Source organism: Dermacentor silvarum, chromosome 8 (assembly GCF_013339745.2).
Source record: "Dermacentor silvarum isolate Dsil-2018 chromosome 8, BIME_Dsil_1.4, whole genome shotgun sequence".
NCBI classification, from domain to species: domain Eukaryota; kingdom Metazoa; phylum Arthropoda; class Arachnida; order Ixodida; family Ixodidae; genus Dermacentor; species Dermacentor silvarum.
The window spans coordinates 101983710-101990710 of record NC_051161.1 but is presented as its reverse complement, the minus strand read 5'-3'; the positions used below and the strand labels follow the sequence as shown (position 1 = coordinate 101990710).

Here is a 7001-nt window from a genome sequence, read left to right as displayed (position 1 = left end):
AACGGATTCCTCCAAGAAAGGGATAAGCGGAAATGAGCGGGCTCACTCGCTTGTCATACGGCATACAGCGCAGTGCTAGCCCGTACAAAAATGACTGTTGATTTTCTATTGACGTATTGTTGGGGTATTGTTGAATCAACGGACTTTCAACAAAGTCTCTAAAGTCTTTGAGTTCGCTCAACAGTTGCACAATGATATTACCATTGAGAGCTTCTCAATAAATAATTTATTGAGTAATTTGTGTTGATTTTCGTAGTTGTTTTTTTGTTGTGTAGCAGTTGAGTTTATCATATACTAAAATTAGGACTCGCATATGAAGGCGATATTTCAAAACTTTATTAAGAAGCAATCTTTGCCTCATTCTTGTCACTTTGCGGTAGGTAGGTAGGTTCTAGTTTGGGCTCGCTTTCGTAAAAAGAAAACAGTGTGTGACCGACTTTGGCACCGAACGTTGACCTTCGAGCGCAGCAGCCCGGTGCTCTAACCTTTAGGCCACGAGCGCATGCGTACGTCTCTCGTTCCGAAACCAGTCAGCGCTTTGATTGCTCGGCGCGCGCGCCCCATGTAACTTCCTCGTCTTCTTGCGACAGCTCGCGCTTTGAGGCGCCATGTTAGACTGTACTATGTCCGGGACCAGCCCGCTTTCGTAGCCGTTTACGCTACGTAGAAACTGCGACGTTGAACCATCTTCATGATCGCCCACGAGTGACTTGCTCGCCGGCGTACAAATGCCATCGTCGTTTTAACATACAACATGCATATGGCATAGCCATAGGTGCGATCCAAAATGCGCACGTTTTAGGGAGCAAGAGAATGTGAAATTCACTTGCAAACACGGTGACTGCGTGCATGGGGAGTTCCCCAAAAGTAGACACGGCGGCAGCGCGGATGGTGGCGATAAGGCAGGCGCCGACAAGCGACGACGCTACCTTTGAGCATCGGACGCGCTGTGCGAGCCGTAGGATGCAAGCGCACACAGGCTGTAAACATACACTTCAGAGGTCTTAGAATTTCCTGTGCCACACCCTGTGTCTCGAAAGCATAATACATTTTTTTATCCAACGGCCGTGGTACTAGATATCAAACAACGAACGCGCTTTGAGAGCACAGCGCGTTGAAAGAGTTTCGGATTCAGCAACAGCCGCAACATTACGCAGCTAATCGCTGTCTCAGCGGCTGCTCCCGACACTCGCCTTGCAGAAGCATGCGATAAAATTCTTGCCATGGAAGCCTCCCAAGCCTGCAGCTCTCCTATGTTCAGTGAAACAAACGAAGGCCAAAGAGAAATGAAAGAAATCAAACAACAGTTACGCGCCCACGTTATACCGTACTTTTTACCGCGTCATCTGCAAAGATGCTGCAAACTACTTAAACAAATTGTTGTTCATACAAATAAAGATATTAGTAATAACTTTTACTCATAGGTGACGCAATAAACGCCAAACCAGTGTTTGAGCATGAGTGTTTGAGTGTGTGCGCGCGTGCGTGACTTTATTGTGAGCAGTCTTTTGCAACGGTATCCAGTGTGCCGTTAGTTTCGTAGTCGCAATTTTGTTCATCGTATTATTTATTTTTTACGCTACAAATTAAGTTTTCCTTCAAAATTTATTATATTTTCTATGAACAAAAATTATCAATCATTATTTATGGATTTTAGTGGTTATTTTTAGTAGGAACGATTTTATTAACTTAATACGATACTGAGGCTGTGGCCGCTTTTCGACTCTGTCACTCGTCTGAACTTGTGCGGTGGTTCGTGCGTGGTTCGTGCCGCGCGCGCTTTGTTGGAAGCATTTTTCTTTTGTTTTTGGACATCATGACGCACGTTTTAGTGAAATTGCTCTATGATGATAAGTGGGATGTTTATCCGTTGAAGACGTTAGCTGACGCAGCTACTGGTCTTCGGGTGATGTTCGAGCCTGGCAGTTTTGATGAGTTGCGCGGCAGAATTCATGATGGAAGGAAGGCGAACAAAGCCGCAGCCTGACTTCTGCACACAGGTAAGTGATTTCGTTTTCTTGAGCACATAGCCGCGTTTTTTTTTTTTTCACTTGGACGATCGTCAGATGTTAAGCACACCGTTCACTTTCTGCAGGCAAACCGCATGCCCTGGAGCGAAAGCGCGCGAAGCTAGCGCTTGCTGCCGCCGCTGCTTCGATTGGAATGTTCGTAATATTATCTACTAATTTGCTATCGCAATCGATGCTTCGCCTTTGTAGCGACACTGGGATATTAAAAAAATATTCTTAATCTGTAGTGGCTCATCGTATACCTTAAGGCTAGTGTGCACATTTTCTCGCGTAGTCGTTAACTGCGCCTCTATTTGCGTTGTGGCTAATGTCGCCGTGTGCTGCAAAATATATTTCGCGCGCATTGCTCTCGGCGAATTTTTAGGTCTGCCCTGCTGCTCCCGAAGATTCGGACTGCTGCTTGGTATCGGCTGTGTACTATAGCATGGTCTTTCGTGTTGTGAGAGAGCCGGGAATATATTTCACCGGTGTGAAACAAACATCGCTGTGCGTATCTTTGGTGACATTTACTGTAACAATCCATTTCATCATTTTCGCGACGGCCCTCTTGAAAGAGACGCAAATTTTTAATTGCCAGTGTAGTGCGTACTAATATTTAGTGCGTGGTTATGTATATTGTGTGACAGATTTTTAATTTGCATTATCTAATTCTGTCTACATTCCCTTCTCTACAGGTTACACATGCACCAAATGCCCAGGTGCTAACGTGTCGTTCGTCAAGAACAGCTTGGCGTCGTTTCTTGCAAGAGACATCCATTGATCTGCGGCTGATTCACCAGGAAGCTCGCATCTCTGTTGCCACTCTGCGTCAAGTGGGATTTTAACTATTTTTTATTCTGCCCTGTGGTGTACGCTGTGACGCTGTGAAGACTTACTTTCATGGACGCTGTGAAGGCTTACTTTCGATGTGTTCTGCCTTTTAGTTGTAAAGAATTGGCTACCTTGTGAGTGGAGGTAGTTCCTTTTTCTTGTGAGAATGTTTATCAGCCTAACCAAGTGGTACCACAGGAACACATACAAGCGCCGACTCAACTAGAAGTTTATTATTGAAGACAGGTTGTAAACACATTGGAACTTGACAAAGATAAGAAACCATGTATGCGTGGCCTTTGTGATTAAAAAAAAATGTGTTTTCTGCTGTAAGGGGTAGAACGAACAATTGTTTCATCACAAAGACCAGAACACAAGAGAAATTATGGAAGCCTTATTTATTGATTGCAAAGAAGACAAATGCATAAGCTATCTGTTGCTCTTAATGGGAAAGAGTTGGGATTTTTAAAAGAGCTCTCCTTGTTTGGTGGTATCACTTATAGGACATCTCTCACTGTTTTTTTTTTACCTGCATATTTATACTACAAAACACGTCTTTCGTTCCTTTTTTTTTGTTGCACCGGGCTGTCTGCCACGCATGCATGGCCATTTCTTTTTCAAGTTGGCCAGTGTGCTTAATATCTTTGTCGTCACGAACAAACTTCTAGTTGAGTCAGCATTATTGTGTGTTCCTACCTTATTTCACCGTTCTCATCTTTGTTTGAGCTGTTTGTAAAGTATGTACACACACCAAATTACCAATGTATCCGTAAAATTGAGATACATGAAGTTATTTGCACTATTCATTTCTGCAAGAATGGTATAGCTCCTCATCTCGTTTATTCTTAACGTTGTTGTACAGTTTTTGTAATATATAGCTTGGAAAGACGTTTTCTGTCAGATTAAATATGCATGTATGTCACTTTCGATATTTTTTTTCAACATGGGTAGTGCAGCTCCTTCCGTCTTTCAGTTACTGCTTTGTCGCAACTTTTATATATTTTATGCAGCGAAATGCTGGTGGAATTATATATATTTATGTGCGCAAGTGTGGTAAATGGTGTTTTGTATGTGCATTTATTTGCGTTTTTTACTAGCTCTCCAATCTGGCTGTACAGTTATTGAAACCTTTTCTCATGCTTTATATTGAGTCGTTCTAGGCTCTTTGATGATGCAGGTGACCATTTATTTCACTGTTGGGAATTGTGTTAGCTGTGTGTCTCTCCAGTTGTCTGTGTATTTTATGTCACTTCATTATATCATTGAAACTATTAGCCTTGCATTAGCTTTTTATTGACCGAGGTACCAGTTAGTTGCTGTGTAGGGTGAAAAAGGCCCAAAGAAATGATTTCATTAGCTTTGTTCAAGTCCAGAAAAAAATTCACTGATGAGCTCACTAAATTAGAAAATGCCACCAGGAAACTCTTCCGCACCTAAAAGTAACACAAGAAATTAAATACTGTTCATACTCGAGAGGGAAACAGCGCGAAAAAACTCGACAAGCAGGGAGACACACACCAGCGCTTCTTGTCCCTTCTTGTCTTCTTGTGTTTTTTTGCGCTGTTTCCCTCTCGAGTATGCACCGACTAGCCCAAGCCTCTACTGTCTTGAAATACTGTGCAGTTCTTGACTTATGCCAGGGAGGTAAGCTGCTTTTACAGCACAAATGTTTTAGAAGTTTACGTCTGAAAAACATGATTCAGGTGTTTTGTATTTATATACATGAAGTCATTTGTTTCCAGTTTACTTATTATTTTGCCTACTCACAGGCAGCCGTAAACCCTTCTGTGAGTGTTTACTGGGTGTGTGAAGCATTTTACTGTAAGGTATCCAGTGGTCTTCATTTTTGTATTTATGCATGCAAGCCAAGAGTTCATGTGTTCAAAGTTAGTTACAAGGGTATGCTTAAGGTCTGCCTTTGAGTCACTTGACTGTTGTTTTTACAAAATATTTTTTTTCTGCTGTAATTGTGAAATAGAATTCTTTCTGCTGTAATAAACTTCAAGTTGAGTGAGCATTCGTGTGTATTCTTATCTTAATTCAGCGTTCGCATCTCTGTTTGAGCTGCTGTTTGTCAAGTCTGTACATACACCAAATTGCCAAAGTGCTCGTAAAATTGTGAGACATAAGGCTATTTGCATTGTTTATTCCTGCAAGAAGGCTATAGGTTTCCATCTTCCGTTTGTTTTTAACATTGCTGTACATCTTTGTAGGTCAAGTTCAAGGAGTCCCTTAGGTAGCCAATACGAGTGATAACTTTGTAATAGTTATCAATTTCATCCATCATCATCGTAGTTTTAAACCCACTAAGTTCTACTTTTCAGTTCTCATGACCCTGCTTTGTGCTGTGCTGTACAGGCACAGGAAGCTTTTTTATGATGTAAGTGCAGGTGGTGTTGTATATCTTCCAGAAAAAATTGTTTCGAGTTTAACGAGGCATGTGTACGCTTTTGCTACATTTTTTCAGCATGTGTGCTATAGTTCTGCTCCCTTACACTTAATAGCACTGTAGGCACTAGCGTATGTCTTCAGGTTTCATACAGTTGTGCCTTATATACTGTAATAATGTGTCATGTGCACGCTATATTACATATTAGGGTACATGAAATATGTCAGTCGCTCCTTTGCTTCCGTTCGGATTAGGGAAAGTTATGTGAAGAGGCACCGGGGCATGCAAGTGCAAATAGCAAAGCAATTTCAAAATTAAGTGCACTAAAATGCCACAAGCCCAACAAAATATCAATGATATTTCAGTGGCAATTTTCGAAATATCAATGCCATCTCAACAGGCGCACAATGTACTTTTCAATGCTGTGTCAATAATCACTCAACAAATGGTCAACAGAACAATCACAACAGCATTTCAAGACTGCATCAATGGAAACCCAACAGAAATTCAACAGAAATTACACAATGATATGTCTAAGCACAATGTGCTTTCAATACTAACTCAACAGCTATTCAACATTGACTTGCCCAATTGTGTTTCAATAAAACTTCAGTGGCCAATATTCAAGAGCCCTCAACACTTTGCTCAATGACATCCCAACAAACTCCCAATGAATGCTCAATACGATACTTAACATTGACCAATGATATTTCAATGCATTCTCAACAAAAATTTTTGTAAGGGCTTGTGCACCTAGATGACCGTGAGAACCAAGGGGATTAGGTAATATCGTCTCAGGCGGTGCAATAGCAAAAGCGGTGAGACACATGCGCTGTATTACCGCCATGCACCGTTGCAACTCTACCCTGGCCGAAGAGAAAAGAAGAGGTGATCCTACGCGCCTTCGACTTGGGGCAGCGCCTACCTTACTGGAAAGACGGCTTAAGTTACCTAGCAGAAACGCCGAAAAACTCACAGAAAGACTACCCTGTCGAATGTGTCGTGGCGCAGAAGCACCCGCATGATCCAGCTCACCCGGTATGGGAGTGCATTGGAACTGACGACAATAAAGGAAACACCATTCTTGACCGCCCACCTCACTTAGTGATCCCGACGGTCTCCGAGCGTAGGTGAACGGTCCTCATCACGACTCGCTCCTCTACTATTTCATGGAATCTGGTTTGGATTCCAAGTTGTAGGAGGTGGGGCCAAATGCAGACCCTGAGGCCTCCTTTTCCTTTATAATTACTTTTATTTCTTTCGTTTTATTTTTATTGTTGTTTCTCCAGCAAAGCTTGCTATAACTCAAAGATTTCTGTGGCGTCCATTTACGCAAGAAATTATCATCAGCAGCATTGGCTCGAGCGTCGTCGTCTCCTTCCACAGCTGGCTGCGTTGCCGCTAATAATTCCAGCGTAGAATTCCACTTCTCTTCTGTCGTCGTAATGGGGAGGCCACGTTTACGGGGGAATGAGCCATTTCTTAAGGGGGCATGAGCCATTCATTGTCTGACGTAACGGACATATTTATTTTCAAGCAGTTTTATGGAAATTCATCCAGAATGAACGCCCTCGGGAAAGGGCTCGTCATCGACGTGCCGACTCTAGCGTGAGGGCTTCCGAAGCCCAGGCGAACGTCAGCGGAGTGCCGCGGACCCCGAGTTGAGGGAGCACGATGTTGAGGCCAAACGTCAACGAAGAACCGCCGACCCCGAGTTGCGGGAGCGAGATGTTGAGGCCAAACGTCAGCGTCGTCTTGCGCTCCAGGAACCC

General features: G+C 42.9%; 1 long non-coding RNA gene across 1 annotated transcript; it reads left to right on the top strand.

The window, feature by feature from the left end:
- The first annotated feature begins 540 nt into the window (after positions 1 to 540).
- LOC125939755 (uncharacterized) lies at positions 541 to 5053 on the top strand. Its single transcript, XR_007463126.1, has 3 exons — positions 541 to 2000; positions 2096 to 2165; positions 2705 to 5053. It is a non-coding gene; the product is annotated as an uncharacterized LOC125939755 (long non-coding RNA).
- Positions 5054 to 7001: the final 1948 nt, after the last annotated feature.